Here is a 14,143-nt window from a genome sequence, read left to right on the forward strand (position 1 = left end):
CCAACTAGTGTAAACAACATATAGATCCTGAGAAAGAGTCAAATGTTGATTTTCAAATCTGGCCTTAGTAATTGTAGTATTATAGAGTGTAAACTCTAAATGGGGAAAAGCAGAAAAAAAAATAGTACTAGAACACGTTAGAAGGTTAAAATCCTATAAAAAAATAAAAGATAAAACAGCTTAGAAGAAGGGTTCAAGGTTAGGAGCATGAAAAAGACATCAGAAATAACATGCTTGGAATTTTCTTGTGGTGCAGCTCGTTTAAGGATCTGAAGTTGTCACTGCAGTGACTTGGGTCACTGCTGTGGTGTGGGTTTGATCCCTGGCCCAGGAACTTCCTTATACTGCAGGTACAACCAAAGGGAAAAAAAGAAGGATATGGTCAAGACAGGCTTAAAAAAAAAAGGTTAGAATTTGAACCAAGATTTCTTAATTATTTGATTTGCAATGTCTTTGCAAAATGATGCTAGTAATACGTACGTCAAGGGTTTGCAAAGGTGAATTTAACAATACACATAAAATAACTTGCATGATATTAATACTTATTCAGTCAATATATGCCCAATATTGTAAATACAAATGGATTTATAGTAATCCATTATATCCATACATCCAGTTTGTTTCCTTTAGATAAATAACTAGGTGTCATATTTGGGGGCTTAAACTGTACATTTTGCTATGTTATTTGTGTGAGGCGTTCTAAAACAGTCTAACAAATTTTAATTTCCATGAGCTCTGTCCTTGCACATCAATTTTGATATAACTGTGCCTGCACTGACCATTTACATCTGACCAAGCTCCATATTTAATAGAGCTCAACTAATCAAAGATTACCTTGTTAGAGGTTTACTTCATTACTATGCATGAAGGACACTTCTTCATATCTTTGTTTATTGTTTTTAAGACCATAAGTTTAAATATTGGTGAAGGAGTTCCAGTAATGGCTCAGTGGTTAACAAACCCAACTAGCATCCATGAAGGCCGCAGGTTCAATCCCTGGCCTTGCTCAGTGGATTAAGCATTCAGCATTGCCAGGACCTGTGGTATATGTCACAGATTCAGCTTGGATCCCTTGTTGCTGTGGCTGTGATGTAAGCCAGTAACTACAGCTCTGATTTGACCCCCAGCCTGGGAACCTCCATATCCCACGAGTCCTGCCCTAAAAAGGCAAAATATATGTATATTAATAAATAAATACTACTGAAAATCCGACTCCAATATGTGGCTCTGTTCTTTGTTTGTTTTTATCTGGACTAATTAGAAAAACTCCAGATGTTTGAATTATTTGAAAACAGGTATTTACTCTCTCATATAAAAAATGCCAGTAGATTCATGTAAGAAAACAATCTTTTGATATAACTAACCATCAATTTATTAAACAAGGAAGTATTGAGCACCTATTATGTATCACCTATTGTGTGATAATCACTTTCCCAGTAATCTTGGAATGATGAACTTGACTGTGATAAGGTCTTTTCCTTACAGGAACATACAGTCCAGAAGAGGAGTTATATGTGAATATGAATATGTATAATCTGTTTGTACAATGCAGTGAGCAACGATACAACAATGAAGGAAAACATCCATTTTTTTCAAGGAAGTTATGAAGAAAATCTTTAGGGGATAGAAATTTTGCTCTTGGATTTTGAGATGATCACTGCATCAGAGAGAAACAATTCAAACCTCATGGAAGGTATTCACAAGAGCAGGGAGAAAGGCATTTACATGCTGGTAAACTGAAGAAAATAAATCATTTACTACATAGGAAATCAAAAGCATGGGATGGAGGAATGAAGTGGCAATTTAAGTAGAGGTAAAATCTAAAGGTAAGCATAAGTAGTCCAAGGAATTTGTGCTTCTTATTAAAAGAAGATGAAATTGGTGGCACTAAGAAAAGAATTATGACCACAGCCTTTGTTTTAGGATAAAAGTTGAGGTGTAGTAAAGGGAAACTAGGCAGGCTGCAAAGGCAGAATCAGAAATCTACTTATTTTTTTAGGATTGGAGAATGTGGGGATGGGAATAGAGAAAGCAGCAATGATGATTAATAAAAAGGAGGAAACTTATTTTTAGGTATTTGGCATAGAAGGACAAATTCATGGATTCCCCTAATCCAAAAAATATTTAGATAAATAAAAAGAGGATGAACATCAGGTTACTTTAATGTATTTGGCTTATGTGACTGAGTGTTTGGAAAGGTATTTAACATATTTAGGCAGAAAAAAATGAGGTAAGAATGGAGTTAGGTTTAGAGGCATTGCTAAGATTATTTTCAAGCCCTGTGTTTTCCTAATTATAGAAATAGAAATAACTGAAAGCAAGGTGAAACACAGTTTATAAAAAAGTCAAGAAAAATGAAAAGAGCCTACCAATATATAACATGACAAAATGAGAGAGGAGGCACAAAAACATATTATTAAACAACTGCAAACAAAAACAAATAGCAATAGCTGTAAATGTATAGTTTAACAACATGGATATCAAAGCAAAAATAAGTCAAACATTTTAAATGGTGTTCATATATGATAAGGGAATTTTTAAATTCACTAAGAAGAAAAAAATCATGCACTTTTAAAAGATTTGAATATATTAATTGACAGTCTTGAATTAGAGAAAAATGTTTAAAAATTTAACTCTAAAAGAATTTCACTTTTGTACTATTTTATTTTATTTTATTTTATTTTTTTGTCTTTTTGGGGCTGCACTGGGGTATATGGAGGTTCCCAGGCTAGGGGTAAAGTGGGAGCTGTAGCCATGGGCCTACACCACAGCCACAGCAACACCAGATCTGAGCCGCATCTGTGACCTACATGACAGACAGCTCAGGGCAGCGCTGGATCTTTAACCCACTGAACGAGGCCAGGAATCGAACCCCCAATCTCATGGTTCTTAGATAGATTCATTTCCACTGTGCCAGGAAGGGAACTACTGCACTTTATTTTAAACAGTTAATTTTTTTTTTCTTTGTAGGGTGGCACCTGCTGCATATTGAGGTTCCCAGCCTAGGAGTCAAATCGGAGTTACAGCTGCTGGCCTCTGCCACAGTCACAGCAACGCAGGATCCAAAACACATCCACAACTTAAAACACAGCTCAAGGCAACAGCCAGATCCTTAACCCACTGAGAGAGGCCAGGGAACCAACCTGCAACCTAATGGATCCTAATCAGATTAATTTCTGCTGCACCACTATGGTAACTCCTAAACATTTAAAAATATTTAGAGAAAAATAATCAAACGTAGCTTTATAAAGAAAGCAATAAAATGTCAAAAAATAAAAATGATGTAATCATTATTGCTTGAATAAAAACAATCTAATTTCAAGAGTTTAAACAGGAAAAAATTAAATAGTAGGAAAAAGGGAAACTATGTTCTTAAATATCCCTTCAAATAACAGAGAAAGCTAAAACTGCAAATCAAGGCTATATAGAAAAAAATTAAATAAAGGTAAATATAGCACTCTAAGTGACTAAGGTTTACAATTTACCACAAAATCTGAATAAAATATAAATTCACAGCTTTACAAGTTGTCTCTGTTAAAAAATTTAAAATAAATGCATATAGTATTTAACTCAAGAATTTCTGTAATGAGCATGACAAACCTTTAGAAATCAAGAGAAAGGAAATATTTCTGAATTTTTGAATTCAAATTTAATTTGAATTATTTTTGAATTATAGAAGTTCAACAAAGAAGCAATTTAAGGAAGCTTGTTGACACATAACAGAAAGATAAGGTAGTCACCAAAGATAGAGCACTGCATGCAAATTTTTAATGTGACGAATTTACAAACATTTCAGGTCTAAAGCATTACAAAATTAGAAGCTTGATTTTGCCCATGTGACAAGAAGACATTCACCTTAGGTTTCAATGACAAAGGAATAATTGAAGGGTAAACATGTTAACTGTACACAGAAAGTTGCAAAGAAATACATAAGAAAGGACAGAAATAAGGCTCAGGTATACATTATGTACCCATATACATATAACTATCTATCTTGGCCACATACAAAGCTGTTAATAATTGTTAGGGCACTTCTATTACCTTAATTTTTTCACTATTTTCCAAATTCTCTCTAATGTTAATATATAACATTCTAAATCCAAAGTGTGAAGGGCTGAGTTTTTCCTTAGCTATTTGTGTGCTTATCCTTTAAATCAACCAAAAGTAATTTATATAACACAAGTGAATATTCTTTAAGAAAAGTACAAGGTGCATAATGCAGGAATGTGAGTATTCTAATGATAATGACCAGCATTGATTAGTACTACCCTAAATGCCTTACAGTCATTGTCTGATCTAATATTTACAATAAATTTATGGATCTGAAATTATTATATCTCTTCCACAGTTGAGAAAACTTGCGGTTTAATGTTATGGTGATTTTTTAGGGGTTATACAGGTAAAAGTGTAGCAGATCTAGAATCTAAGTCCTGGAATGATTTGTTCCAAAGCAAGTTTTCATAATCACTCAGTTCTATCATGTCTCCATAAAATAAATTAAAAGGCATCTAAAACTATTATCATTATTCCGCAAACAAAGCTCTTTTCTATAATACAATTCTATGAATTCGGAGGATACATGGGAATTTGTACGCTATAGTTTAAAAAATGACAATCATATTTTTCATTTTATGAGGCCATTGCCCTTAAAAACATGTAAATTTAAACCAAAGATTTAATACATTTCACAGTTTCTAACTACACAGTGCATTTGTGCACTCAAATTCTCTACTCCTGAGTTTTACCCCCTACATGGATTTCTAAAGTCATATTCCCAGAAATGAAAAATTATATTTGGCTAAGGTAAGGATGGTTCAATGGTAAAAAAAAAAAAAAAAAAAAAAAAAAAAAAAAAAAAAGTAAAATATATACCCATTTGTTTCTGGAAAGAGACCAAGGAAATACACCATAGGAAGACAAAGAAAAAAAAAGATAAAATCAGAAATTGAGCATCACTGTCATTTCAATTGCCTGGAGCCCACTGTTTTCTGCATGACTCTAATGAAAGCATTTTTTACTTCTTTGTTTCTAAGACTGTAAATGAGTGGATTCAGCATGGGGATGACAATAGCATAAAAAACAGAAGCCACTTGATCCCTTCCCAAGGAGTAGGACTTACTTGGCTTTAAATAAGTAAATATCATAGTGCCATAAAAGATGGTGACACCCAGGAGGTGGGAGGCACAGGTAGAGAAGGCTTTTTGCTGTCCTGACGTGGAAGTAATTTTCAGGATAGTAGACAGGATAGACACATAGGACACTACTATCGTGGTAAGAGACACCACTAGTGTGGATCCAGCTAAAATGAATATGACTATTTCTGTTATTTGGGTGTCAGTGCAGGACAAGGCTAAGATTGGGGATAAGTCACAGAAAAAGTGATGGATTACATTGGAATCACAGAAATCCAATCTGCTCATGCAAAGCACACTGACAAAGGAGTCCAAGAAGTATGCAAAAGTTATGATTTGCTGATTTGACCATTCAAATCAAATTTCTTCCAAAATATATTTCTAAAATATGTGTATTGCTTTCATACCCTGATTACCTAAACTCTGTATTTCTAGTTCCACAAGCCCTGGCATTAATTAGGGTAATGTCAATATAGTGTCTGTATATATTTTCTTCTGATAATGTCCCAGTTGTATTTGATCCTAAGGAAAATCTTTTAATTTTGAAAATAATACTTACCAGGAGTCAAAATTGGTGCAAAAACACTAGTCTTCCTATATTGTCTTTTAAGCCATAGGTCAACCTCAAATTTTGTTCATAAATAAGACATGAAGACTATTTAAATAGCGCATTTCTGTAATATATATTTTTTTTTCTATGAGAGTAGTTCTTTTTAAGTTTTAGTGCATTCATTTTTTTTCCCTGTGCTTCTTAATCCACACCAACATGTTATCTCCTGAAATTCTGGAGTATGAGGGGACTTTTCTGTAAGAGTCCCTTTTAATATACACAACCATGAATTTAATTGTCATGAAGTAACAAAAAATCTACCAATTATGGGTTCTATGAAAGGCTAATATAACATTGCTCAGAGTATATTATGAAATATTAGATATGAATTGAGGATGGATACTGAATATACAGTACAAAAAATTACAAAAATCTAGAGGCATACAAATAAAATTTATGAATAAAAATAATTGAGAAAAATGTATCAAAATGTTTCAACAGTTTTGAATTGTTTTCATGTTGTTCTTTGCATTTGTTTCTAATGAACATAGCATGCAAATGTCCTGGTCCAGGGATTGAAACTCTCAAGCTACACAGTGAAAACCCCAGATCTTTAACCCACTGAACCATGAAGGAAATCTGATTTTAAGCTATACTTATACCATTTACTGTGTCATGGAGGAAACCAAAATGTGATCAGAGATGTTAAATATCTTTTAATTTAATTATTACATGCTGTTATACCCTAACTATGTGTATCTATATATGTATATGTATTTATATATATAACTATGCATATATATATACATATATATGTTTTTCTTTCTTTCTTGACTTATTCTAGTTACTTTCTTCTTTAACTCATGAAAAACATCTTCTTTTTTGGCTAAATGCTATTTTTTTGGTCTTCTAATCCATTAATTTTTATCTACATTTTATCATTCTTCCCCTACTTCACTAGGATTATGGAGAACAACAAATAATTTTCCTTCTATTCTTCTTGGTTTTTGACTGAGATCCACCCACTCCAATGCAGGAAAGATTAATAGGAGAAAAAGAAGCATAAATTTAATAACATTTATACCACTGTTTACATGGGTAACACCCAGGAATACTGAGTGGCTCCTTTAAATGTCCCAAGCCATCACCTTAGATACCATATAAAGCTAAAGACAAAGAGGATTGGGGGGTGGGATGGGAGGAAGGACAAAATAGTAAACAATGGTATGTTTGTTAATGCTGGCTCAATTCCAAGCCTCTTCACTGAAAAGAGTTTCTAGATATTTAGTTATCTTCTTATTGATACAGAGAGAGAGGTCTTTTAAAAATGATTTCCTTTTTTTTAATTTTTTTTTTGCTTTATAGGGCCATACCCCCAGCATATGGAGGTTCCCAGACTAGGGGTTGAATCAGAGCTACAGCTGCCAGGCTACACCACAGCCACAGCAACTCAGGATCCCAGTTGAGTCTGGAACCTACACCACAGCTCATGGCAATGCCAGACCCTTAACCCACTGAGCAAGGCCAGGGATCAAACCTGCAACCTCATGGTTCTTAGTCGGATTCGTTTCCTCTATGCCATGATGAGAACTCCTGAAGACTTCTATTTTAAATGTAAATATCTCTTAAAAAAAGGTAACTTCTACTCAGTTTTGAGAACATCTCCTATGTCTGCTCTTTCTTAAAAATAACCAGCTCAAGATAATCCTTAAGCTGAAGAGGCAAAGTTTGGCATAACAATTCTTTTCCCCTTTAGGTTGAATTCATTGTTTTTTTCTCTAGCACAGTAATATCCGTTTTTTATTTACTTTTTGTTACCTGTTTGATTAATATAGGAATTTAATATATACATTATTCATCTGAGGGTTGTTTTAAATTTTATATATATGTAGTGATATTAATTATTCTTATTGTGGCATATTGAATAGATAATCTAAAATTAAATTTTTAAATTTCCTGTTGTAAGAATAATTCAAGATTTTAAAAAATTTAAGTTCAATCTGAAAGATATATTTTTATTCTTTAAATATCAATTTTATATTGTACTTCAATGCAGTCAGAAAATGTGACTCCTTTAAGTTAAATTTGGTAACAGTGAAATTTATGGATTAATCAATTTATCAATTAATTCATGGATTAATTAATTGAAATTCAATTAATTTTGGATTTAAATTTATAGATTAATCCACTAGTATAATTGACTCACAGATGCTGCGAAAGAAAAAGTCAAATGTTGATATGTATGTCTGACCTGATCAATTTTAACATCATAGATTATAAGTTCACAGCTGGGTGAAACAAGAAAAATACAAAAAAAATAGTCATATAACATGTTATAAGAAGAAAAGTGCTACCAAAAATAAAATGTGAGATATCTTGGAGGAAGGAAGTTCTGGGGTAGGGGCATGAGAGAGCAATCAGAAATAGTATGGTCAAGGGAAGCTTAAATACAAAGCTGGAATTTGAGCAAAGATGTGGACAAAGGAAGAGTTAGTCATGCAGGTACCTGGGAAGGGAGTCATCGAGACAGGGGAACATCAGTGCAGAGGCCCCATGCAGTGGATGGGCCATGCAACCTAAGGGGCAGAGAGTACTAGGCAGTAACAGTGTTTTTTTAAGTTGTGGGAGTTGTGGCAGGGGAAACAATAACGGAGTATTTGCTTGTCTATGGTGATAAGAGTTTTGGAGAAAAACAAAGAGCCGAGGATGCATGGGGATGATTGGACCTCTTCTTTTAAAAAACAAATTTTGGAGTTCCTACTGTGGTGGATTGCCTTAAGATACCAAGTGCAGGGTGCAGTGGCTCTGGTCATTACAGAAGTGCAGATTGGATTCCTGGCGCAGTGCAATGGTTAAAGGATCCAGTGTTGGTGTATCTGTGGCTCCTATTCAAACTTCAATGTGCTGTGTGCATGGCCATAACATTAATTTTTTTTTTTTTCCTCAGGGAAATTTCATTAGTGGTGTCAGTGATACGGTCACATTGAAAGAAGTTAAGTAGAAAATACAAAAACTATCTGGAGGAGATGAGAATCAGGCAAATGGAAGAGTAAAAACAACATTCTATAAAATTAGTTACTCTATCCCAATGTTTTGCATCACTTTATTTTGGTAAAAATTGTGTGAAAAATGTAATATACCAGCGATTGTATTTTGACGCACACTGATATTTTTTTGTCTTTTTAGAAGAATTTCTCATATGGAATAAATATAAAATTAGTTATATTTTTCTCTAATATATTCATGTTTTGTAACACCAATATTTCTATATTTTTTCTAAATTGTGTTTTTCTTTCTTATTTATTTTCTTTAGTTATTTTTAGATTCTCAGCCCATGCCTCTTTTCCATATTTTGAAATGCAAATATCCTATGTAAAATCTTAACTTTACAGTACAATTCAGATACTATTTTGAATTCATTTCTGAACTGACCTCTAAACATTGTGTATGGTCAAAAGAGTGAGTCTGACTGCATGCTATTAAAAAGTCAATTTTGGAGTTCCCGTCGCGGCTCAGTGGTTAACAAATCTAACTATGAACCATGAAATTGTGGGTTCAATCCCTTGCCTTGCTCAGTGGGTTAAGGATCCAACATTGCTCTAAGCTGTGGTGTAGGTCGCAAACACGGCTTGGATCTGGCATTGCTGTGGCTCTGGCGTAGGCCCTCAGTTACACCTCCTATTAGACCCTGAGCCTGGGAGCCTCCATATGACATGGGAGTGGCCCTAGAAAATGCAAAAAGACCAAAAAAAGTCAATTTCATTTTACTTTCGTTGAGTAATTTGGTTATTCAGGAATTTCTACAATCCTTCTTGAAGTAAAAGAAATTAAGGGGTTCTATGGTACAGCTGGTTAAGGATTCAGCATTGTCATTGCAGAAACTAGCATTGCTGCTGGGAGCTTGAATTTGATCCCTGGATCCCTGACCTGGGAACTACTGCATGCCATGGGCATGACCAAAAAAAAAAAAAAAAAAAAAGGAAAGAAAAGAAACATAATTTTTATTTTGTCTTTATTTTGATAGAAAAGATGTCTTAAATTGGTGAAATAGAACACAAACTTAAGGAACACAAATGTTAACAGGTACATTTCAAGGGCACCACAGTTTAAACAAACTGAAAAAACACTCAGCATTTTTATCTTGAAGACCGATGAATCAAACATTTTAAACTGAGTGTCTTTTTTTAGCATAAAGAAAAAGAAAATATCTGGGTCATTTTACACATTATGACCACATGATCACTTTGGGGACATTGTTCCAAACATTAATGAATTGATCATCTGGCCTGGTCAAGTGCAAGAGTCTGGAGAGAGTCTGGCAGAAGGAAAGACTGGAGAAAATACAAAGATATAAATGGCCATTCCAGACAGATGTGTATTACAGGTTCTAGAGGGAAGGTATAGAAAGAGCATCTAGAAGAGAGAATGATGGAAGTTATACAGGCATAAATATGAGGAGAATATTGAAAAATATACATGGATATTTAGTCATAACATTGGACAAATAAGTTATTTTTCTACTTATGATTAGTGAGAAAAGTATGGCATGTTTTTGCTTTTTGAGACAAGAAACATTAAAACATAAAAATAATTAGATACATAATTTTATTGATACTAAAAATTATAAAATCTTGCAATTATCTATAGAAGTATACATAGTCAACACAAGTGAAAATAAATATCATACATATAATTAGACCTAAGTTAAATATAAATAAAGTTCAATAGTCATTATATTTCAGACAATTATAAAAAAAAATGAGCAATGCATGAATGAAAATCCTTGGGATAAAAGGAAAGAAAGGGGAGTTCTTGTCATGTCACAGTGGAAATGAATCTGACTAGGAATCTTGAGGTTGCGGGTTCAATCCCTAGCCTTGCTCAGTGGGTTAACGATCTGGCATTGCCATGAGCTGTGGGTGTAGTTGCAGACATGGCTCAGATCTGGCATTGCTGTGGCTGTGGTATAGGCCAGTAGCTACAGCTCCTATTAGACCTCTAGCTTGGGAACTTCCATATGCCACAGGTGCGAACTCTGAAAAGACCAAAAGAAAAAGAAAGGAAATATAATCAGTTTAATAGTTCTCCATGATGATGAGGAATAATCTTGAGAGCAACCAATCTGAATTAAACTCTGTGCTTAGAAGGAAAAATATTCATGAGGACTTAACAAAGGAAATGACGGATAAGACAGTAACCTCAATACATCCCTAGAATAATGCAGGGTATGTTTCAAGTTGTCACTTACAATGGTTGATAATGTAGTATATTACTTTAAAAATGAGTTTGCAGGGATCAGAAACTTGTAGATCAGAGAAGAAAATTAAAAAGTTGAAACCAAATATGTATGTGTGCATACACATATCCTTTCACATGAATTATATTTAGCTACTTACTCCCAAGACTGAAGGCTGATTGTTTTCATAGGTGGTTTGTTTGTGATGTAAGATATATTAGAGTCTTAACCAGTTGATTCCAAGGATTTGAAATCATATATGACAATGTATAAATCTATATATATACTCATTTTCATATCTTAACCATAAGGAAAAATCATTTGAAAATAAATCTAATTACTATGCCATTTTAATATATAAATAAGAGAGGATTTTGCAAGAATCCTAGAAATAGAAGTTTCATTTAAACTACTGTTTTCTTTGTTTGTTTTGTTTTGTTTTTTTTGGCTTTTTTAGGTCCGCATCCAGGGTATATGCAAGTTCCAAGTTTAGGGGACAAATTGGAACTGTAGCCACCAGCCTACACCACAGCCACAGCAACAGAGGATCCTTAACCCATTGAGCAAGGCCAGCGATCAAACCCACATCCTCATGGATCCAAGTCAGATTTGTTAACAATGAGCCATGAAGGGAACTCCCAACTAATGTGTTTTTGAATGCCAAAATGCATACAAGTCTCCAAATACCAAAGAAAGAAATCAACATCACTAAGGTAGAATCTTTGACCTCATCACTGTGCTTCCACAAGCAAATAAGAAGCAAAGAAATATTTAATTACACATTGTATATGTGATACATTCGCAATGTGCAGTAAAGAACAAAAATACAACAAAGCAAACTCTCCTGCCAGAGAGCTTACAAACCTGTTAGAGAGAGATAAATATCATAATCACGCATATTCTTTTAAAAGCACCTAATCAAATTCCTTTCAAAACATATTTTAAATGCTGTGGCCCAACTCCTTTTGTTACTACTCAATGATTCACCCTCAGTAAAGCAGTACAGAGGGTTACTATTTTTCCACAGTTCATTTTGTAACCTTGCCTGGGAGAGTTCATTAAATGAGATTTAATTTAAGTCTCTTTTCAAGGAAAAATAAAAGGGAAACTCAGGTTCTCCTTTTAATACCAGAGACTTCGTGAAGTTTTTTTGCTTCTTTCAGAAAAATGAGAATCTCTACAGATACCTCTGAAATGCCTCAGGAATTATGCTACTGCGAGTACTTCATTTATCTACACAAACAGACACAGAGACACACACATTTAAAAGTTTCTCAAGTCTTTGAACTTAGGGAGGCATAGCAAGGTGATGAAGAAATTAAACTGCTCTTTTTGATGGAGACCGAACTCCATGAGTGCATCTCTTTTCTGTGTAATCAAAATCATGTTTCAGAAATAAATGATCAAAATTATAACTCTTAGGGTGAAATGTCTTTTGTTATCATTGGTCACCACTGAAATAACTTCAACAACTCAACCTGTTCAACGCTGGACTTATATTTGCTTTTGGTAATGCTGCACTTTCTTTTGCTCTCTGACTTTCAGCAATAATTTCTTGTTAATGGTATTTGAGAGTCAACATCTCTTCATCTACTAGTTTATCACTCCTCTCAATCTGCTGATGGTTGAGGAAACAATATCAAACAATAGGAAAAGTCAATTAAATAATTGTCTAACATGTATTACTAGGACAGCATGCTCACTCAAGAAAGTTCAGTGAAAGATTCAATTACCAGTCAGTTGCTTTCTTATTTGTGCATGGGTGTGTCTGAATACTGTACTGAAATGAACTCTTAAGATGATGATTTGGTATACACATTAAATAATAATTTGTCTCTCACATTTTAAGACTCTGTTGTTAGTTATTTCGTGTTAGGCTTTTTGGAGATATTCTAGTGTTTTACTAAATGTTGGAGCAAATGGAATGCTTGAAACCAGCCAGATTTCCTTTAATTGCAACATGAAGAGATTTGTCATGCAAAGTGTTTTCTTTGCATGACTCTCAGGAGAGCACTTTTTACATCTTTGTTCCTCAAACTATAGATGAGTGGATTCAGCATTGGAATGACAATGGTATAGAATACAGATGCCATCTGTGCCTGGGTCAAGGATGATGTGTTATCAGGCTGCAAATACGTGAAAATCAGGGACCCATAGAAGATGGTCACACCCATAAGGTGGGATGAACAGGTGGAAAAGGCCTGTCTGCCTGCTGCAGACCTGATCTTCAGGATGGCTGAGATGATGACAATGTAAGTGGTGATAATGATGAAGAGAGAACTAAGAATGGTGAACCCAGCCAAAACAAAGATCACCCTTTCTGTGCTGAATATATCCACACAGGACAAGGCCAAAAGAGCTGTGGTGTCACAGAAAAAGTGATTGATGCTAATATCGCAGAATGCCAAACTGCTGATCACACAGATGGATATCAGAGAATTGGTGAAGCCTACTGTATATGGCATTGCTCCCAGCCAGTTACATACTTTCTGTGATAACTACTGAATACAGTAAGGGATTGCAACATAGCAGTCATAGGCCATTGATCCCAGAAGAAAACACTCACTACACACCAAGCCCACAAAAAAGTACATTTGGACAAAGCAGCCAATGAAGGAGATGGTTTTCTGTTTTGACAGGAAATTCACCAGTGCCTTGGGTGTTACAGTAGAGGAATAAAATACGTCAATGAATGCTAAATTGCTAAGGAAAAAATACATGGGTGTGTGAAGCTGAGAGTCAATTTTAATTAATACAATCAGTCCAAGGTTCCCCAAAACAGTGAATAGATAAATAAAAAGAAACATCAAAAAAGTCTGATTTGCAGCTCAGGGCGATTTGCAAATCCAGAGAGGATGAAGAAAGTCACCTCCGTGAAATTGTTCCCCGTCATTTCTATCAACTGAGGCTCTGACTTACCTGCCAAATAAGTAATGGAAGTTAGAGAAGGATGCAAGTCTGAAGGCTTGATAATCAACACAGACTCAGCCTCCCACAAGGGGAGAGTGACCGATGGGATATGAATATTAACATTTCAAGTTAATTGAGAATTTATATATAATTTTTACTCTTTAAAGATCTGACACACGAATTAAAATTTTTCAAATTTCACAGTTGTGTGGAATTGGTTGCACTCAAAAAGGCATCTATTGGGAATGATTTTGAAGAGATTCCTTCTAAGGTATACCAGCCTCCACCCTAGTTGACTTTGAAATTTGCCTCCTG

At 34.4% G+C, this 14,143-nt stretch overlaps 1 pseudogene; it reads right to left on the minus strand.

Annotated features, from left to right (window-relative positions):
* Nucleotides 1-4,958: 4,958 nt before the first annotated feature.
* LOC125121117 (olfactory receptor 8I2-like) lies at nt 4,959-13,811 on the minus strand (annotated as a pseudogene).
* Between the last annotated feature and the right edge of the window lie 332 nt (nt 13,812-14,143).

Source organism: Phacochoerus africanus, chromosome 2 (genome assembly GCF_016906955.1).
Source record: "Phacochoerus africanus isolate WHEZ1 chromosome 2, ROS_Pafr_v1, whole genome shotgun sequence".
Classification (NCBI taxonomy): Eukaryota; Metazoa; Chordata; class Mammalia; order Artiodactyla; family Suidae; genus Phacochoerus; species Phacochoerus africanus.